Genomic DNA, 20,534 nt, shown 5'->3' on the forward strand with positions numbered 1-20,534 from the left:
GCACAAGGAATCCAGAGAGGGAAACTGGAAGTTGGGAGAGTATCTGACAGCTCAGGATAGAAATAATGTTTGGTCCCAGATTGCTGAGGTGACAGTAAGACTGGATGGAGAGGTAGGAAGGGAAAAATCATTGAAGAAGTAGAATCTACTGGATTTGGAAGTCAAATTACTATTGGTCATTGATGGAGTCCTGGGATTTCAGTGATCAAGAAATACAAATGTGGGAATGAAAAAATATACGTTGGGGAATTATTCAATGGTGGTAATTGTTCGAGTTGTGTGGGTGATATGCTGTGGGAGGGTGTGAAAAAAATAGAGCTGAAAGAAGAATGTTAGGGGATACTTAAATTTAGACGTGTGGCAAGTATAAAGTCAGAGAAAGACAGAAATGGAGCATTTTAAAAGGTAGGAGGAGAGTGAGAAGAGTTAAGTAGGAGATGAGAATTTCAAGAAGGAGGAGATAAGTAATATCAATGAATGCCTGTCCTTAAGGTTCAAGAAGACGAGGACCAAGAAGTTAACTGACAATGAATTTAAAAGTGTATTGTAAGAAAGAAGAGAACATAGCCAGTGCATTTCTAAGTGCAGCAATCTGGAAAAGCTGACAGAAAATAAATATGTTTCTTTAAACTATAGAAAGCTTATGAAAGAAATTGAAGAAGACACCAAAAAATGGAAAAAGATTCCATGCTCCTGGATGGGAAGAACAAATATTGTTAAAATGTCGATACTACCCAAAACAATCTGCGTATTCAATGCAATCCCTATCAAAATAACACCAGCATTCTTCACAGAGATAAAACAAACAATCCTAAAATGTGTATGGAACCAGAAAAGACCATAAATAGCCAAAGTGATCTTGAAAAAGAAAACCAAAGTAGGAGGCATCACAATCCCGGACTTCCAGCTATATTACAAAGTTGTAACCATCAAGACAGTATGGTACTGGCACAAGAACAGACACTCAGATCAGTGGAACAGAATAGAGAACCCAGAAATGGACCCACAAACGTATGGTCAACTCATCTTTGACAAAGCAGGAAAGAATATCCCATGGAATAAGACAGTCTCTTCAGCAAGTGGTGCTGGGAAAACTGGACGGCGACATGCAGAAGATCAACCTGGACCACTTTCTTACACCAGACACAAAAATAAACTCAAAGTGGATGAAAGACTCAATGCAAGACAGGAAGCCATCAAAATCCTCGAGGAGAAAGCAGGCAAAAATCTCTTTGATCTTGGCCACAGTAACTTCTTATCAACACGTCTCCAGAGGCAAGGGAAACAAAAGCAAAATGAACTACTGGGACTTCATCAAAATAAAAAGCTTCTGCACAGCAAAGGAAACAATCAGCGAAACTAAAAGGCAACCAACAGAATGGGAGAAGATATTTGCAAATGACATATCAGATAAAGGGTTAGTATCCAAAATCTACAAAGAACTTATCAAATTCAACACCCAAAAAACAAATAATCCAGTGAAGAAATGGGCAAAAGGCATGAGTAGACACTTCTCCAAAGAAGACATCCAGACGGTCAACCGACACATGAAGAAATGCTCCACATCACTCATCATCAGGGAAATACACATCAAACCACAATGAGATACCACTTTACACCTGTCAGAATGGCTAACATTAAAACCTAGGCAACAATGGATGTTGGTGAGAATGCAGAGAAAGAGGATCTCTTTTGCATTGTTGGTGGGAATGCAAGCTGGTACAGCCACTCTGGAAAACAGTAGGGAAGTTCCTCAAAAAACTAAAAATAGAACTCCCTATGACCCAGCAATTGCACTACTAGGCATTTATCCACGGGATACAGGTGTGCTGTTTCGAAGGGACACATGCACCCCTATGTTTATAGCAGCACTCTCAACAATAGCCAAAGTATGGAAAGAGCACTGTGGTATATATGTAATACAATGGAGTATTACTCAGCAATAAAAAAGAATGAAATTTTGCCATTTGCAACTACGTGGATGGAACTGGAGGGTATTATGCTAAGTGAAATTAGTCAGAGAAAGACAAAAATCCTATGATTCACTCATATGAGGACTTTAAGAGACAAAACAGATGAACATAAGGGAAGGGAAAACAAAAATAATATAAAAACAGGGAGGGGACAAAGCATAAGAGACTTTAAATATGGAGACAAACAGAGGGTTACTGGAGGGGTTGTGGGAGGGGCGATGGGCTAAATGGGTAAAGGGCCTTAAGGAATCTACTCCTGAAATCATTGTTGCACTATATGCTAACATAATTTGGATGTAAATTTTAAAAAAGAAAAAAAGAAAAGAAAAAAAGAAAAGGAAAGAAATATGTTTCTCTTAAAGATGAGGGAGAATGACCCGGCCTCTGAAATGATTCCAATTCTAATGTTCTTCCTTTTCGGAGCTAGAGAATCCTGGGAGATTTCGAGGAATGATTAGTTAAATATTTCTCTCAGTGGAGGTTACTCATGTAACTAATTGCCAAAAAGACCATGCTGCCTCTTATGCGCTTCCTGAATTAAAACCCTGTACTCATAGTTTGGACACTGGTCACTCACTTCTCTCAAAGCCATCTTGAGGCTGTTCTTGCACCAGAGATGACACCTGACATCTGTCCATCCCAGTCACCACCACTCATCAACCAAACTGCCTTGGATCAAACTGAGTTTCTGGCAATCTGAGGGAAGGAGGGACTGTATCATCCATAAGCATTAAACAATGTTATAATATAGAGACGCATGACATCTAGCAGAATGACAAGGACTAGGTTTGAGTAAGCACTTACCATACTTCTGTCTTTTCTCCATTCCATGCCTCAGCCAATTTTACTGAAAACCATGTTTTGTTTTGTTTTGTTTTGTTTTTTCCCCCACAAGCATACAGATGTCGTTGCTATGCTCATTATTCTCTTTCTTTGTCTTCTAGTGTCTTTTCTTTGTTTTCCCACTTTTCCCAATTACCTCAGGAAAATCGAACTTCCAGCTCCTTTTTCTTTCTCTCTGCCCACTTCCCTACATTTCCATTTGCTCAAAAATCAGCCTTAATCATTGTGATAAAAATAAGAGAACACTAATTATATACCTCTGTAAAGAAAATTAAAATTATATATTTTGAAGTTAAGTGTTGTGAAGAATTGACATTAATTTCTGAAGCCCATGAAAATGAGGAACTGTTCCTTTGAAAACATGTACAGAATTTCTTTATGCATTATCACAGCCCTTTAGAACATGTTTTTTTTTCCTGAAGTGGCAATACTCCTGACTCTGTGTGTGGTGTGTGTGAGTGAGTGAGTGAGTGTGGTGTGGTGTGTGTGTGGTGTGTGTGTGTGGTGTAAGTGCTGACATTGCATGTATTGCATGGTTTTCTACTATTTTTCATTGCTGGTGTCTAATAATTCAGGTATGTTATGAGAAAATAGGATTCGTATAGTCCACAGAAATTTAGCTACTATCTTTAACCCTGTTTCTAGAAGAAAATGCATTCTACATTCCTGCATTCTACATTTCCAACTTTAGAGCAAAAACCCTTGAAATTGAAGTCTGCTTGGACATATGTAACCAAAATCGGTTAAATATCTTTTCTTTAAGTTAACCAGTCTGAATCTCCTGCTGTTATTCTGTTCACGGTATTTGCTGTGCAAATATCACATAATCCCTCGGGTGTATTTAGCAAAGTGGCAATGCAGATGCCCTTGGAGCCAGATCGAAGGCATTCCAATCCTGATTTAGTCACTTGCAGCTCTATGCTCTCGGGAAATTATTTAATGTTTAACCTAGGCTCCTGTACTGTAGAATAGAATCATGTAAGTACCCACTCTTAGAATTATTGTGAGGGTTAGGATCATGTATAATTTCTGTCACAGTGACCATTCCTAGAGAATGAAATGGTAGTCTTTTTTTTTTCTTTATCATACACCCTTATCAGTACAAATATTTTTCATCATATAGTCTTTAAATTTTAAAAATATTTATCTGTTTTGAGAGAGAGAGAGAGAGCATGAGCAGGGGAAGGGCAGAGAGGAGACACAGAATCCAAAGCAGGCTCCAGGCTTCTGAGCTGTCTGCACAGAGCCTGATGCGGGGCTTAAACCCACAGACCATGAGATTCATGACCAGAACCGAAGCTGGGCGCTCACCTGACTGAGCTATCCAGGTGCCCCTCATGGAGCCTTATTGACAAATTATATACATGTTCTTTCTAAACTAATATAATATGGACATGAAATGCAAATAAAAGTAAAATTTGAAAAGAATGTGACAAAGATGAAATAAATACTGCTTAAATAAAATATAAAGTACAAATGGGATGTTTGGTGCATTTGGTAATTTTTCAAACAATTCCAACTCCAGGGCAACTCCAGATTTTTTAAAAAGGGGTTAGAAAAGTCTGTCTCCAAAAATTATTTTTTGTATGTGAAGAAATAGAAATGTTAATGGATGACATAGCATTTCCACACAGCCACACAATGATACAAACATTTCTAAACACACATTTACTAAAAAAGAAACAGTTACTTTCTTACTCAGTGCTAAAATATCATCTTATCTTGACAGGGCATATCGTTTTGGGGGGTTTGTTTCACTTCAATATCTGTATGAGGCTTACTACTGATAGGCACTTGACATCACAGAAAAGATCAGAAAATTTGGATCCTATATTTTCTGTAAAAGTATGTAATTCATCTTTAAATTTGACAAGAACTGGAAATGTTTTGCCGCAAGATAACCAGTGCGCTTCTCTGCAGTGCAGAATATTTTCACGGATACTCCTCATCTCTTGAGCACATATTTATTTAGAGATTCACACGGTGCTCACAATTTGCAGACACGTCTTAGCCACTTCACACATATTACCTCAGTCAATCTCATAACAACATTCTGAGTTAGGTTTCATTCCTATTTTACAGATGAGATAACTAAGGCAGAGACAAGTTGAATAAAATGTTTAAAGTCAGGCAGGATTTGAAATTAGCTGTTTTGGCTTTGGAGACTGCTTTTAACAAGTAGACTCTGGTATTTAGGATTCTACTAATGAGGACAAAAATAAATTTTAATTCCACTTAACACATGTAAAAGTACAATTGACTGAAGTGTTTTATTAAAAATTTTTTTAATGTTTATTTATTTTTGAGAGAGAGAGATGGGAGGGGTGGAGAGAGAGAGAAGGAGACACAGAATCCAAAGCAGGCTCCAGGCTCTGAGCCGTCAGCACAGAGCCCAACATGGGGCTTGAACTCATGAACTGCAAGATTATAACCTGAGCCAGAGTCAGACGCTTAACCAACTAAGCTGCCCAGGCGTCACTGACTGAAGTATTTCAGAAGCAGAGATTGGGCGAGGTTGCCAATACTGATTCTTCAGAATCAGGACCTCCCAGCTTCCTTGTGGAGACCTCTTGCATTGTGCCCTCATGTGACCATCTAACATGGGGACCAAGTGAGGGCTCTAGTGTGGGTGATATTAGTAACCTTAATCTATTTCTTAGTTCTTATATACATATAAGCACGTGTTCTAATATTTTGTCTCCAAATTCCAGTGAATTACTGTATAGTCTTTAGGGTATGGTGCGCCTCTCTTTGGAGATTACTGCTGTAGAATCTGAATGTATACGGAAGAAGAGCCCAAAAGATCTGCTTGTGTCTACTTCCAAAGCTAGAAGTTATGTTATGTGTGAATGTATAAGGAGTGGTTCCCTCTGGACATGTGACTATCCATACTTTTACATATAGAAATCATGTTAGGTTACTATCTATTTGTATAAATGTTATATTCTATTAACAGTATTTCTGGGAGTCTATGATGAATGTGTCACAGAAAAGTTTCTGAGGGTTTTCACTAAAGATGAATTTTATGAATTTATGAATTTATTTATTGGTTTCCTCTTCTCTGTTTCCAAGCATTGGAAGGAAGTGCTGACTGAAGGCCTACAAGTAGGCCATACTGTTGACTTGATTGGAAGAAGGGAGATTCAGGAGGGTCAAAAAGGTCTGTCATTTATGTTTCATATTGGACACTATCTTTTCATTTCTATATCATGGAGATATTAAGAACAGTTTTGGGGCGCCTGGGTGGCTCAGTCAGTTAAGTATCCAACTTTGGCTCAGGTCATTATCTCATAGCTCATTGAGTTCGAGCCCCGTGTTGGGCTCTGTGTGACAGCTCAGAGCCTGGAGCCTGCTTCAGATTCTGTGTTTCCCTCTCTCTCTGTCCCTTTCTCCCGCCCCCCAAATAAATATACATTAAAAAAAAAAACCCAAAAAAACCACTTTTCCAACATAGAAGTTCTGACTCTGAAGGTAAAGCTCAAACTCCTCAGTCCCCTCGCAGTGGCAACTCAGGTGAGTGACCCAGGCTCTACCGGTCAGCTATGCCTTCCGGAGACTTGGTGCCAGAAGCAAGCAGCCAGAGGAAACAAGCTCCATGTGTCACCCTGTTGTCACTGCTGTGGGTGGTGTGGAGTTTTCATAGTGGCCACAGCAGCAGTGGTGGCCTTGCCAACAGAAGTGGCCGCAGTGCTGGCTGCAAGAGCCATTCTGGTCAAGATCCGAGGTTTAATTCTTAGAGTTGGAGGTGGTGGTGGCCATGTCCTCCTCAGACTAATTGTGTGATTTGGTCTTGAACATTCTCCCTGGAAATTTAGGCCTCCAGTGTTTCTCCAGCTCTCCTATTTTATTCTGTGAGCTACATAATACCATTTAATAAGTCCCTTTACTGCTTAAATTAGCCAGAATGGATTTTGTGGTTACAGCTAAGAATGCTGATAATACAGGCAATGATGCCAGTTCATGTTCTGGACTTATAGATATTAATTAATTTACTCAGTATGCATTTATTGTATGCTTAGCTGGCTCTGTATTAGGATTGACTGAGGTTCCAACTAGAGCACCTTTGTGAAGCGGTGGTATCAGGGAGAGATAAAATACAGGAAGTAAGATAGGTGTTGGACATGTTGAGATCGAGAAGACTCCTTTCTACCATCATATATCCAATCTGTCACCAAATTCCCACAACCGTGTCTCTTACATATCTTCCCCATACCTCCTTTTGCCCTTCATAGCCCTTCATTTCATTTGATAAACAAAACTCAGGTATTATTATTTCTCACTTAAATTATTGAAATAGCCAATTACAACAATAAGACCGCCTAGTTCCTCACACCATGTGTTTACTTGTTAATGCTGTTCTGAGAACCTGGAAAGCCCTTACCTTCACCTTATTCATGTGGATACCTCCTATTTATACTTTAAGATGTAGATTATACCTTTCCCATTTCATACTACATTGTATGATAATTATGTGGTTATTTGTTTGACTTATCCAACTGGACTGTGAACTCCTTGGGGCACATACCATGTTTTATTGACTGTTGTATCTCCAGCCATGCCCAAGTGCCTGGTACACAATAGGTACACAATCAATACTGTTGAAAGAACAAATGACTTGTAAGTATTTATTAGATGTTTATCTCCCCATCTAGTCCCACGGTTTCTTCAGAAGCAACAGTGTTCTGGTGTGTAAGAACAGCTCATATAATGGTTTGTTGTACATATTAATGAGGTTCATATGGGGCCTCAGTTGAAGATAATTGATGGCAATCAAAATTATTATTCTAATGCTTAGAATAGAAGCTGGGACTGGAGATCAGGGCTTCAGAATCGGGAGGTGGTAGTTTGTGGCAGCTGTACAAAACCGGATCACTTAAAATATCAAGGAAGAATGGTTGAGTAAATAGAACAATTTCACTGTTTGGTTTGTTTGTTTTGTTTTGTTTTTTTATTAAAAAAAATTTTTTTAACGTTTATTATTTTTTGAGACAGAGAGAGACAGAGCATGAACAGGGAGGGGCAGAGAGAGAGGGAGACACAGAATCTGAAACGGGATCCAGGCTCTGAGCCGTCAGCACAGAGCCTGACGCGGGGCTCGAACTCACACACCATGAGATCATGACCTGAGCTGAAGTCGGACGCTTAACTGACTGAGCCACCCAGGCGCCCCAATGTTTTTTTGTTTTTTAACATGGAAGAAAATTGATAGGACAGGAAATTCACGTAAGGAAAAGAAATTTGTAGGGAAGATAGTATTCTACATTTTGGACGTGTTGAGTTGAGATGCCTACAGAAGACCAAGGTGAGCTCTCTGGGAGGTGGTTAGAAATCTTTTTTGTTTTTCAAGAGAGAAGATATACAACTTTGCTAGCCAGTCCCTGTGAACTAATGAATTGACCTGAAAGAGAATTTGAAGAGAGAAGGGAAGAGGTTAACAATGAGAGCTTGGGGGAATCTATATTTAAGGGACAGAAAGAGGAAGACATTCCACAAAGGGAAACCTGATAGATGTCAAGAAAATAAGAAGAGGGGCACCTGTGTGGCTCAGTTGGTTAAGCGTCTGACCTGGCTCAGGTCATGAACTTGCTTTCGTGAGTTTGAGCCCCATGTCGGGCTCTGTGCTGACAGCTCAGAACCTGGAGTCTCCTTCAGATTCTCTGTCTCCCTCTCTCTGCCCCTCCCCTACTCACACTCTGTCTCTCTTTCTCAAAAATAAATAAAGGTTATGAAAGATTTAAAAAATTTTAAACAAAAAGAAAATAAGAAACTCAGAAGATTGGAGAGTACACAGGGGCAGGGGAAGAGAGAATTGGAATCAAGGTTTTTGGCAATGGCAAATGTATCTGAGAAGCCAGGAATGCCTATGAACAGCAATAAGGCTATTAGATTTTGTTTTTAGGAGTGAAATTATGATCTTCAGACAGCAACTTCAGTAGTATGCTGAAGATGAAAACCGGTACAGTGGTCTGAGAAATCAGGGGAAACCAGGGGTTGGGGGGAAAGCGGGTATGAGGGCAGGAGGAACTTGGTCTAGTAGCTTGAGAGATTAGCAGAGCTAAAGGAGGCTTTTTTCCCCCTCAAATGAAGTAGTTGAAAATGTTGTAGATAGAAGGGAAGACTTTTCTTTCTTTCTTTCTTTTTTTTTTTTTTTTTTTAACAGAAAGAGGTAGAGGATACCAGAAAATGATAGGAAATAATCAATTGATCGGCCAAAATCCAAGAACAGGTATAAAGGCAAAGAATCAAGGCCAACTGGACGACACAAAGGAGGAATATTGAGGACTCTGGATAATTTCGAGGATTTTGAGAATGAAATTATGGAGAACCCATACTGGAAGCCTTTGATCTTCTTGGGTCGGAAGTGAAGTTCTGTGCTTCGCATGGGCAAGAGAGAAGTGGGAGGTTATGGACGAGTGAGATGAGCTAAGGAATATTGTAAAGATGACTACACACCTTAGCATGAGATAAGAGACAGATGCAAGGTACAGAGATAGAAGCAAAATATTGTCTGTATGAGTGTTAGAGATGCAGTATGCACATATTTAAATGACATATATATATATATTAATGTGTATGTATATATATACATATACACATACACACACACATATATATGTCATAAAAATCCCATCACCCAGAAATAAACATCGGGAGGTGACATTACAGTAAGAGAATCTTGAAGGGTGTGTGTCTTACTGGATAGGGGACATAAGTGTGAGATAATCAGTCGACTGGGGTTGTGGGTCAGAGTGACTGGAAGAGTAAGGGTGCCTTTGCCAGAAGTACAACAGTCAGGAGGGGACTGCAGTTTTAAAAATAAGATGGTGTGTATGGTTTAAGCATTAGATTTGATGTGGAAAAATCATAAAATGAAAGAGAGAGATTCCCATAACTGTATATTGGCAGAGGTCTTGATGTGAATTAATGATGACAGGAAAATAGGAGGTAACATGGAGATGAGGGAACTGGGATGTGGTAGGAAAGGAAGGAAAGGAACAAGGCAAGTGCTGTGACCAGAGATTGAGGGGGCAAAGATTTTGAACTGTATTTAGTGGTACAAAGAACAGGCATACAATCAACTCCATGACTAGCTAGGGGGGAAACTCTCCTTTGTTTTTCTTTAAATTATGGTCTTGCGGGGCGCCTGGGTGGCGCAGTCGGTTGGGCGTCCGACTTCAGCCAGGTCACGATCTCGCGGTCCGGGAGTTCGAGCCCCGCGTCAGGCTCTGGGCTGATGGCTCGGAGCCTGGAGCCTGTTTCCGATTCTGTGTCTCCCTCTCTCTCTGCCCCTCCCCCGTTCATGCTCTGTCTCTCTCTGTCCCAAAAATAAACGTTGAAAAAAAAATAAATTATGGTCTTGCTTTCACAATTAGCTTTCAAATGGATTATCCTACAATACCACAAATTATCACTTAAGTTTTCCATAAAAGAGTTCATACAAGAGAGAGAAACATCCCCCCTTAAGCTTTGAGAAGTCATGTCTATGTAGGACTCAAAAATTTTCAAAAGGAAACTTCAAATTTCTTTTGAGAGCCTTTGTAAAATGTGTCTTTACTTTCCTTGTTTGGCTTTGCCACATTGGATTATTTCATTATTTTTCACTGGACAATTTCTGCAGGCTTCTGGAACAAGATGATTTTCCTTCCCAGACAATGCTTCCTGCCAATATATATAGAAGCAATATTTCTGAGTGTAATATTCCCCGAAACTGTCTTGGCATTTTTGCTGAGAGACAGATTAAACAGGAGAGAGGCTGACCAACACCAGCCCGAGAGAACAATATCCTTGAATGGGTTGTATCTAAGTCTTATTTTTGTTTTTTGTTTTTGTTTTTGTTTTAATTTTGAAGCTCTGTATTTTTCATGGAGGCCCTTTAATTTTCTTGCCATCAATTTGTGAAACAAGCTACCAACAGAAAGAATTATAGCAAGTTTTGTGCATAAATTAAACGTTCTGTGGTCTTTGTTAGAGTGTATTTACAAAGGACTCTTCCCCTGGGCTCTATCTGTGACTGAGGGGTAGATAATAAACAACAGTGCACTGAAATACTCTCATTCCATTTATATTTACAGAATAACGCAGGCACATGGATGAGAATTCTTTATGCAACCAAAATATGTCTTAATCAGAGCTGTTATGTATGATCGCCAATATACCGTAAAGTATGAAAGTGAGATTTTAGTATTTTGTTTCATATATTAATGTTGCTAAAATTAAATTCTGTATCAGTCCTATCCCAAATTATTCTTATAACCCCTTAGAGACAGCTTTCTTTCTGAAATATTTTTCTTGCCTCTCAGTCATGCATAACAGAAAATTATTCTGCATCTCATCCAAGCTCAAAAAAATCCCAGTTTTAAGTGCGTGCTATAATGGTGCCAAGAGAGAACTCAAAATAGAAGCCTCAGGACAGAGAGAGATGATTTTGTTCAGTAAGTTTAAATGTAGTATTAGAGGTTAAAATAAACCAAATTGATTATCCAGGTTATTGTTCAAAATTCCAAGTGGAAACTTTCAAGAGACAAGTAAAAAGGAAGGAATGAACAAAACCTGCAGGAAGTTTCCTGGATCGATGCCTACCGAAGACCTCCAAATATGTATCGGAACATGTGAGCAGACAGTGTTGCTAGGCATTGTTGAGTCCATTTTTTTTTTCAATTTGTACTTGTTGTTTTGGGCTGCATCCATCAAACAAATAATTATTGAGCTACGACTATGTGTGTGGCATTGTGGTTAAGTGTAGCTGGGAGCTAAGACGGTGAGAACCAAGCTTACATTCTATGAGACACCAGGAATGGAGTCTGTGGATGGATGATGGAGGGCACATGCAGGAGGTAGGCTAGTGAACACATGGTTGAGGAGATGATGCTGGAATTGTCTCAAGCAAGTGCAGCCTGTTGTATGCAGCTGCTCTCACTAGAGACTAACCCTGATGTAAATAAACTCCCTTTGCTTGAACAGAAGTTATCAGAGTGTTGCTGCTTGGCAGCCTTCTCAGTCCACCAGCCGTATGCTTTTACAGACAGACTTAATGATGGCAAATCCGCATCTCAGTATCTCTAACCCATGATTGAAATCTGCCAGGTTCCAAACCAAACTACCTATCTCTGCTTGGAGGAAATGAATTACTGAGTCCTTTTCAGTAGCAAGAAGTCACTTACATATACAAAAATAATCTTAAGCAGGCAGTCTCAAAGAATTTCAAGCTAAGCATCCCTCTTTAGTTGTGTTTATAGTTATGGCAAACTAAGGTAACTATTCTTTAAACGCCGAGAGCCTATTGGCTGTAGATTAACTGTATGTATCTGTACGTTGAAGATAGAAAGTTTGATGTTGAACACCTTTCATTTCATACTGTTGAAACTCACCTCTCTGGAGAATATTTTTATTTTCTTTCTCATTTCATTCTTATCAATAAAAATGGGTTTCTGCGCCATGATTCACAAAAGAAAACTGTCTTGAATCCTTGAGTTAAAAGTAACTTATCCCCCCCCCCCAAAAAAAAGTAAGTTATCCTAAGCTTATATACAAAGCATTTTCCAATTTTGTAGAAGAGTGAAAAGATTTTTTCCAGCTTGGCTTTCTGTGCATGTACCTCATAGGTCTATTTTTTCAAGTTTCTTTTACATGATGTAGTTGCTGCCTGGTTGTCTCCTTTGAGTGTCTCAAAGTTACCTGTAGCTCTGGAACTGAACTCATTACATCTTCCTCCAAACACGTCCTTCCTTCTGCAGTAAATTATCTTAGGTAACGGTTCACCCTCCTTGGCAAATTCCTCCTCACCCTTCATTGGCCCAGCCTACATGTCACGTCCTCTCTTGCGCCTTTCCAGCTCTCCCAAATGAAAGTTGGTTGTTTCTGTTTCTATTGTGCAACTTTTCATACTTTTACTATTTTACCTATATACCGTGTCATGACTGTGAGCTCCTCAAAAGGAGGGACTGTACCATGGTTTCTGTAACTGTGCTGCTACAGTAATGCATGGCATATGTTTATATGATGGAGACGTTTGTCGAATCAATTTATACACATGCTACCATGTGTGTCCTTTGCCTTAATGCATACATTTATCAAGGGCAAGACAGTTTTGTTTGCTGAGTACTGAATGTCTTTTACCAGCTGTTTGATTGGTTTAGCTCTTAACTTATTGGATTCAGTTGCCTCATTTATAAAACATAGATGTGATTTCTTGCCTTCAATGGTAATAGTATATAATGATAATAGTATATATTTCTCTCAAGCTTTTTCTGCTTACGTATATTTCTCATCAAGCTTTTCGGCCTTCTCACAGGCTTTTTTGAGGACCTGGCTCAAAAGGATCGTTTGTGTTGAAGACAGTAAAGATTTTTATTCTGAAGAAAAAAGGTTTTGGGAGAAGAAGAACTGTTTTCAGCTATAAAAAGGCTTCATGTGGAAGGGTAACCGAGACCCTGTGGCAGCAGGACCTAGAGAAGGACTATGAGTGAGGGTTAGGAAGAGGCATTCGAACGTCAAGTAGAGTTTGGTGTATGTTGTCTGGGTCATACATCCTGGATATAAGGATTTCAAGGATCAGTAACAAACCATGGCATGCCCCAAGTTTAGACTCATTGGGTTTCAACATTTTATTTGCCAAATAAGAACAAACCAAGCAACAACAAAACAGCAAAGCAACGTTCTACTGTGAGAATCATTTCATTAAAAAAAAGATAATTCTATGAAAAAATAGGAAAGATATAAAAAAGAATAGATCTTTTTGGGCAAGGACAATAGTAACCTTACAATGGTACACATTAAATTTTTCCTCACATTTTGTTCAGATCTTGCAAATATCAAATACTGATATAATGAGCCTGTAGGTCAGCATCTGAGCAAGGGGTTAGAGATATATGTGTGTTGTGTGTGTGTGTGTGTGTGTGTGTGTGGTCACACATACATATTTACATATGTATAGTTATACATTTAATTTGGAGACTCTTCCGCAAATATTTAAGTTTGGAACCTGATTTTTGGTCCATTTGCTTTGACTTACTTTCTGTAGTCAGAACATTATATTTTTGAATAACATCCTTGATTTTGACATTTCTTCTTGCATAATGTTTTTTCTTGAATCTCTAAAACAAATCAATGTTGTTGCTCTGGAATTCTGGGTTTAACTATAATGCTGGGTTCTTATACTGCTTCAAGTTGTATCTTCAAGAAAACCTTATTGAGCAAGATTAGGGCACTGTAGGCCAGGAGACCAGATTTTTTTCTTTTGCTATTATGTGTAATTTGGGTTGCCCCCACTCTGAATCAGGGTCCAGGATGCACCCAGCAGGATTATGGTTCTGCCAAGGTGGGAGTGGTGTTAGTAGGGTTAGTTCTCCGGGTGGCCTCAGAGAACAGGTGAAAGAAGAATCCTTCTCTTAGGACAGAGGCAAAACCACTGCTTGGATGAAAGAGTAGAACCTTAAGGCCAAAGTGGGAGACTTCACTTCAACTCAGGTATGGGGTAAGTAAGACTTATACAGCCGGTTGTTGGATTCCCAACCTCATGACACTTGGTGGTGAATGTGACAGTTTACAGGAGCAATGGAAACTGACACTCAGAGCCCAAGTTTTCTAAAGTAGTAGCACAAGTAGGTATGAAGTTTTCATTGTCACATTTGTTCAGTCAGTTTCTCCTGAACATAAGATACTTTAACAGAAGGTGCTTCTAGAAGCAGCATTCTTTTTCACTAGGCAACTAGGTTATACTCAGGAAGTTACATATAACATCTTGTAGTCATAAATATAGAATGCTGGCTGTCTTCCACCCAAGGCTACTGTAAAGATGTAACATAAATAAAGGGTTTTGAATTAAAATTCTCAATAGCTAGTATGCATTATTAAAATGACCCACTTTATGAAGATAAGGAAGTTGTCATGCTAAATGCAATACCCAAGTTACAGAAAACATTGAGTATGGGATTCCAGGTGTATGTATCAAATGTCTGAAAAATTAGGAATATAGATTCATTTCTGCACACAGGGAGTAAATTATATACCATCCTCCCCACCCCTTTAAATGATTTAAATTGAATGTGCCAAGGGGCACTGGGTGGCTCAGTTGGTTGGGCATCCGATTTCGGCTCAGGTCATGATCTCACGGTTTGTGAGTTCAATCCCCAAGTCGGGCTCTGTGCTGACAGCTCAGAGCTTGGAGCCTGTGAGGGATTCTGTTTTCCTTTCTCTCTGCCCCTCCCCCACTCACACTCTGTCTCTGTCTCTCTCAAAATAAATAAACATTAAATTGAATGTGCCAAGTTTGTGTGTCTGTTGGTTGAGAAAGACTTTCACAAACTCTTTCCAGAAATTAAACTAATGACCACAGGTAAAACCCCTCAAAGCTTGTCTCAGCCTGAGGCATTGCAATTTATTGCAGTCTTGATGTATATCTCCTGGTAGCACAGCCACAGGATGAAATTGTAATGCTTTGCAAGAATCACCCAGAATCCCCAAGGTTCAGTCTATGACCCGAGAGAGATGCTTTGAAGAGACACTTTCTGGAGGACTCTGAATCTTAACCCCATAGCTAACTCCAGATAGTCCTGTGGTCTTCTGAAGTCTAAGGTTCCTTTGGGGTGAACACAGCATAATAATTTATCTTCCTCAGAAGTTAAATTCAAACAGAAAGAAATGGTTATAGGTCTAGCCACCTCATTCCCTATAGAGGACAATGCTATCCTTATTGACATTATCACTGCATATGTGAAATTGAGATTTTTAAGGGAACTATCTGGGTAATTCAGGCAGCCAAAATTCCCTTTGTCTGAAATACTCAGATTAGTGAGATAAGTGTTGGTAAGGATGTGTGTGTATTGTTTTCTCTTCTTTGTGGGAGGGGGAGTGGCTTTGCAGTAATTGTTTGACTAATTGCCTTCATTCTCTGCCTCTGTGTGCAAACAGCCTATGCTCCCTGGCTATCTTAACAGTATGTGTTTGTCTCACTTCCAGAGAATTATAAATTATTTGATGTCTCTTATTTGCCCTCAATGCTCCCTTTGCATGCGGTAGAGAGTAGTCTATCAATCTCATTTTGAAGATGGGGCATTGACCTGTGGGGTGACTGACTGTTGCTGGTGAAGGCGGGGCCAGACCTGGGTCTTGTGACTCACAGTCAGGCGCTCTCCCCGCCTACACTGCATGGGGAAAGCCGGGAAAGCTTCCTTGCTGCCTAAAAATTCCTGCTGAAACCACTCAAAGCTGGCAGGGGCCAGTTCTCCTTGTAAGAGCGTTCAGTCTTACAGATGGAGGTCTAAGATGCCCGAGATAAAAATTAGGTCAATTTCCAAACCAACCACTACAAGATCTCAAACGGGGCAGAAGGGAGGTGTGCCTATTGTGTGAACACTTAGAAATATTCACCTCTACCAACAATTTGGTCTGTATCTATTTTTTTCTCAAACACATTCCCCGTGCCCTGGATCTCAGAGTCAGAATCATTTGTGAACCACTGCAATAGTTTCCCTGTGTCTCTCACCAGATCCCCAATCGGCTGAACTGTATTAATCAGACGCTGCCCTGGTCACTACATAAAGTAATAGATGAAGCTACTAGCCTGGTGTGAAAAGAATATCTGTTGGCTTCTCTCTGCAGTGCACTTAGAAGGAGGCCATGGCCTGGCAGATAATCCATACCTATTAGGGCAAAAATCATGTGCCCATCAGGTAATGACCTGATTGGATTTTCTCTACATCAGAGTGGCGGGTTGCCTGGAGGAATCACTGTATGTTGGTTTCCTCCTTCAAATGTGAGGGCCTGGCTGCAGGAACAGCCTGTTGCCACCTTGATCCCCAGAGAGCACGTGGCATGAGTTCTTCTATTCTTGATGCCCACACTTATACTGGTTTTAGATTTTGAACCACATCTGCAAGGGAGCCATGATTTTCACTCTCATTATGTGCGTAGCTGTTCCGTGGTCAGATATAAAATGGAATGTCGGACTGATCAACAAGAAAAATAAGGAGGAATGAGCAGTAGCATTTATATACGGAATTAACTGAGTTATGTTGAGCCTGCACAAACTTCACCTAAGATCATATATCCGTGTATGGTCATCACGGTGAAAAATTTAGTAAAATTTTCTTTGGCATATACTAAATACGAAGCACCAAACTGAATTCTTAGTGCAGGTTGTTTTATTTCTGGAGCTTTCCCTTCGTGCACATTTTTTGGGTTCAGTAAATATTTACTAAGAATAACAATTTGGCTTTGACTTTATTGAGTTGCATTCATTTTGTACTTTATGATTCTCTTTTAATTTTGACTGTGATTTATGCCGAGTATTACACTGTAAATCATATTAGGAAATAATATATAGTGTTGGGTAGGTTAGCCATGTTTTCACCTGCAGGTTTTTCTTGATGTGAGTAATGTCTCTCATTCAAATAAATAAGAGCTAGGGTAGATGTTTCCTGTCTTTCAAAAGGAAATGCAATTTATCCATGAAAAAAAAATGAATGGGGAGATTTAAACATCTTGCTGTGGCTCATGGATAGTTGAAGAAGACTCCAAGAGCCCACACATTTAGGCAATGACTGCTGATTCCAGACTTTACCCCATTTTCACCTTGTTGTCTCTTGGGAATTTGCTACCACTCCTTCTGGTTTCACAATCTCCAGACTGAGGGGAATCTGAGAGGTCAGGCAAGGATTGCTTTGCCATGGAGATTAGGCAAAACCACATTATTTCCTTAACTGTGGATGCTAGGGTAGGTGGGAGAAATTTATGACAGACTCCTATCCCCCCTCTGCAATGTTGAATATTCTTCCCTGAGAGTAACCTTGCGCATTCAAAGTATCTTCTGTGAGTGATTTGAACATGATTCTAGTTAGTGGAAAATTTTTTTCTCAATAATATTAAGTATTTCTTCCCCTCAGAGGAAAGCAGAAAGGTCTGTATCTGAATAAAATCCAGACTGTAACCTTCTAACATGCTTTGGCGGCTTACCCATGTTTCCTTGCTTTGGTGTAAGTGGCTCTGTTGAAGACTGAGCCCTGACCTTTTGTGATAGATAGAACTAGAATCTAGCTTTCCAGATGGGGATAAGATCACTTCCAAAGGTCTAGCAGACAGGTGTCCGTGCAGGGATCAGCGTGCCCTTTTGAGGACAGGATCTCTGAGTGATGGACCAGGAGCTGGAGACCTTATCTATGAACAGATATCAGCAAGTCAGCTTACAGGATGGCTCACATTCTGGGGAAAAGGGCAGTTGGGGAGGGCCACAAACATCTCGTGAGCTATTGAAATGGAAGGAAATTTCTAATTTTTCCACAACACAGGGAAAATAACAGAGTGATATTAGAGTACAATATCAATTAGAAAATAAAACACAATAATGGTAGTTATTGCTATAAGGGAAACTAAAACTATTAGTGGTACTATAAAGAAAAGTAACCAGTCACTAACCAACTGAGCAGATAAAAATTACCAAGAAGTTCATTAATCAATAAGGAAAAACATAAAACTGCATTTTTGCATTATATTGCTGATTTCTTTTTAAAGCAAAATTAGTTGTTCTTTCCTTGAATGAATTTGCAACTCTCATACCAGGAGACTTTCACCCCTTTTCTACTGACCATATGCAAGGTAGCATCATATTCAGGAGGGCGTGAGTGGTTCTCCAGGATTGAATATGACACCAGGCTGCACATTTTCCCTACACCGTTGGTTGAATCATCTCAACAACGTTGTAAGATGGGTAATAGTCTAGTCCCCATTTATGAGTGAAATTCTGCTGCTTATCTTGCTTCCCTGCCATTGCCTTCTTCCCAGTCCTGCTAATTTAGCACTGCATTCTCTCTGAGGGGTCACTGATACAGCCTAAAAGAGTGTTTAGGGCTCCACTCTTGGGGTGCGGTGTCTTAGGGTGAGCCGATGGTGCCTATGTGCCCATCAGCCCCCACGGTTTTTCCCCACCACCCCCACCATGTCTGCCCAGTCAGTATAATGGTGCATACGTCCTCATGTCCTGCTTTTCTCTGCTTAGACTGTAACCTCACCACCAACTCCAGCACTCTTGGTTGGGTCCCTGACACCCTGCTTTGCCCTGATTTTCTAACCATGTCATCCCTCCCTCCTATTGCCCTTGCTCTGACTGGGGGCTCCTCAGAACAAGCTACAATTACTCAGGCAATTCTCTGAATCCTTCCCACTTCGTTTGCTTGTAATTAGACTTCTGGATCCCAGACTCCATATACGACTACCTTAATTGCCTTTGTTCCTTACGGTGGGCTGACACTCCAGAGTCCCCTCCTGACATTTGGATCTCAGCACAGTTTTTCAGTTTCCTTGCTTCTTCAGTACCAATGTTCTCCTCCCCAGGAGGAGATCTAGGCTCTGTGTGCCCATAGTTTGTTCAACTTGGGGAGGTCTCCTGTGTAATACAAAAGTATCAACACTAACAGGTACAAATAGAAATACTTCTTAAAAATTATATAAATTACATAGATTTTTAGAATGAGAAAATAAGTCAGGCCATGGCAACTTAGAGATTCATATTCTAGTTTTCAGGGGGCAATTTATCAGAAATGCTTATATGAAATGCTTCCTGTTGTAGTCTGACTTCCTTTTACCATCCAGAACACTTGACAATCCCCATACTCATACAGACTAGTGCATGTGAGGGCCCTGAAGCTTAAGCATCACCAGATTCATAGTAAGTTACTCTGACTCCTTCACTGTGGCTCTGGGTGAGAGCTCTTTGTTCTGGCCTTCAGTTCTAGAGAACCATAGTCCTGAGAGAGACAAACAGACAGACAGACACACACGCACACACAGAGTGAGAGAGAGCAACAACTGTATTTGTATATGTGAAAGAGAGAGGGAGACAGAGGTTTTGTGTGTGTGTGTGTGTGTGTGTGTGTGCGTGTGTGCGTGTGTGCGTGTAAGAGTGAGATTGATTCAGACCATTCCCTCCAGCCTGCCAATCCACTTTCCTCTGGTGTGGAACCCCTTTCCTTTCTGACATTTTATATCTGCTGTTACTTATTGACAAACTTTGCTGCAGGAAAATTGAACGCATTTATGGTACATTCTGTCATATCTTGCGGTGTGGCCAGGCATGAGCTGATTAACCACCTTGGGATGGGGTGCACGTGGAGAAGTAAAGACTTTCCTTGAATTAATTTGCAACTCTCATATCAGGAGACTTGTGTGGCACACCCAGACAGGCCTAAGAGGCCCAAGAGGGCTTGTAGGCTGCTGGACAGGGCATGGTATCCAGAGGGCAAGGAGGACAGACAACTGGGGTCATCTGGTGAAGCTAGGAGCGCCAGGGAGGTCACCGCTGGAGCAACTGGCTCCTGATGCGCCAATGGGGCCCTCTACCCCTTGAACAAGGGGTATAGCAGATGCTAATCCACAGCCAGCAAGCACTACCTCAAGTGGCAGAGCGCCACCTGGAGTTTAGCAGAAGAATTTCAACTCCTAAGGAAGCTCCCCCTACTGGAGTGCAGGAGTTCAGAAATAGGAGGGCACCTGTTGGAAGAGCACTGGTGTTGTATGGAAACCAATTTGACAATAAATTTCATATTTAAAAAAATAAAAATAAATAAAAAAAGAGTTATTGGGAGAAGAATCAGGCAAGAGGATCAGTAGGTTGATTGAATTGCTAGAAACAGTATCAAAGTGGAGATCAGATCTTGGAATAGACTCAGAAACAGCACATTGAGGCTAGACGTGTTTGTGTTTTGGGGGCAGAGACATCTAACTCTT

At 40.3% G+C, this 20,534-nt stretch overlaps 1 pseudogene; it reads left to right on the forward strand.

Annotated features, from left to right (window-relative positions):
- LOC115517047 overlaps positions 1 to 20,126 on the forward strand; it is a 34,306-nt pseudogene extending 14,180 nt beyond the window's left edge.
- The last annotated feature ends 408 nt before the right edge of the window (positions 20,127 to 20,534 follow it).

The sequence above is a fragment of the Lynx canadensis genome, chromosome B3 (genome assembly GCF_007474595.2).
Source record: "Lynx canadensis isolate LIC74 chromosome B3, mLynCan4.pri.v2, whole genome shotgun sequence".
Lineage (NCBI taxonomy): Eukaryota > Metazoa > Chordata > Mammalia > Carnivora > Felidae > Lynx > Lynx canadensis.